Source organism: Meleagris gallopavo, chromosome 14 (assembly GCF_000146605.3).
Source record: "Meleagris gallopavo isolate NT-WF06-2002-E0010 breed Aviagen turkey brand Nicholas breeding stock chromosome 14, Turkey_5.1, whole genome shotgun sequence".
NCBI classification, from domain to species: Eukaryota; Metazoa; Chordata; class Aves; order Galliformes; family Phasianidae; genus Meleagris; species Meleagris gallopavo.
Window position 1 is genome coordinate 3,621,804 of NC_015024.2, and position 2,002 is coordinate 3,623,805.

The 2,002-nt window shown below is 34.9% G+C and overlaps 1 long non-coding RNA gene across 1 annotated transcript in view; it reads right to left on the reverse strand.

The window, feature by feature from the left end:
* Window positions 1-2,002, reverse strand: part of LOC109369902 — a 24,897-nt gene that overhangs the window by 15,102 nt on the left and 7,793 nt on the right. The window contains exon 4 of the long non-coding RNA XR_002119548.1: window positions 1,630-1,749. This is a non-coding gene — a long non-coding RNA (uncharacterized LOC109369902). The remainder of the gene's footprint in view (window positions 1-1,629; window positions 1,750-2,002) is intronic.

Below are 2,002 nucleotides of genomic sequence, written 5' to 3' on the forward strand. Positions count from 1 at the left end.
GGGGGGGAAAAGTTTATTAAACATTTGTCTTTGATTTTAAATTACTACCTTTTTTTTTTTAGTGAAGCTACAGGAACCTAAAAGCTGATGTACTACAGAACTTTGCAACAAGTAAATGCATAGCAAAGAAAATAAAAATTGAGAACTATCAAAACATTTTGCATACCCTACACTGTCCTGTATGACAAAAACGTAAAAATGGAGTAAGAGAAACTTAATATATCTCTACATCAATGAATCACTAAGGACTACAGTCGTACTGTTGCTCCAAGTTTCTCAAGTAGTTACGCAAAGCTCCACTGCTATACTCAAGGGGCACAAAATACCTAAGGGTCGATGTTGCTTCATTATTAGCTTCAATCTGTGATGTTAGCAGTTCAGGCTCTAAATTTAAGTCATTCATGAGGCTGCAGAGCTCATAAGGCACGTCTGCTCTTGCAGCTGATTTTGAGTTTTTTTTCTTATGTAGCTTCAATGATTTGTTCTGGAGATAATTACATTGTTCTGTGTTATCTGTAATGACACCAGTAATTTTACAAAACTATTTTCAATTTAAACTTGTCATCAGCAATGAAAACTTAAATTGGACATATTGGAGGGCTGTGATCTTCAATACATCAAAATGAAAGCAAAGGAGAATTAAACAGACTGTCTAAAATAAACAGCACAAGTTTGGTTAATAGAAAGGTCATTGCTTTCTGTCAATGAGTTTCTGAGTAATACGCAGTTAATTTAAGTCTTGCTTTGTCATAAAATAATTCAGTCCAATTGAAGAATCAAACTATATCAGTTTTCAAACAATAGATTATCTTTTGGAGCTTTTAAAATTCAGTTTACAGGAAGAGAACACATTTGTTTCTAAATATAAATGACTCGTTTGTTTGTTTTCTTTGAAGTACTAAGCCTTACGCTGCCTAATGGCATTAGTACCTGCTTTAATAAAGGCAATACAAACTATGAGGGCTGTTCCAAAAGTAATGCCTATGTCATTAGATTGACCCATGATATCAGAGGTGGATGTTGGTGATATGACTAAAATGTGGCATCTTTGAGTTGTTTTCCTGAACTACCATTTTCACCGCACTCTATTTTGCCAGCATCAGCCATATCTGCTACTAGTTAGTACCTGGACAACAGTCAACTCTACCTAAGTCAAAATGCCTTTCCAAGAGTATTAACTTGGCTCAGGCTCACCGCTATAGGAAAAACTCTGGGAAATGTGCACAATTAGAATGTTTATATCTATTACTTATAACTGAGAAACAACTGCAAATGAAAAAGTGTGGGAATCATAACTATGGTGGATGGACCCTAATTTGAGGATGCATAGACGTAATTCAAAAATGTCTAAATTGGAATGATTCAGAAAGTAATGTTATGGGCACTGGAACATTTGTGTTGGCAGAAAATATCAAGATTTTCTAGTGAAGAGAGTGAAACAGTAAACACAACAGACAAGAGTATCTATATGACGTAGATATCTATATGACATAGGTCAAATCAGTGGTTGGCAAATATAGAAATATACAAGCAGGCTCAAAACCTAACGCCTAAAGGATACAGCATACACTTCCATGACAAAATTACTTTTTCTGGAATTAAGCTCAAACAAAAAGCACAGGGACTTACATGATGTAACTGTTGAGACCCTCTCTTTAACACTACTGCTTCTCCTTGGTAAACAGATTGCCACAATCACTTCCTCAATTATTGTGCTGATCATTCATCTTTAAATCCTGCAGAGCAACGCTGCGTGAAATGCAGAGATGAGATTTATGATCACCTCTAGAAATGGTATAATTCTGCCTCTTCCATCTGCCTCAGTTTATAAATATATTCTCCACTTGAGCTACACTTCCCTTTAGCTCATCTTCTCTTCAAGCCTGTGCTAACAAAAATTAACTGATGCATTTGTAAGAGCTTCTAAATTTTGCTGAATAATTATTATACTGAGACAGACTAAAGGTAAAGATTTGGAATAAGGACTAATTAAAAAAAAAAA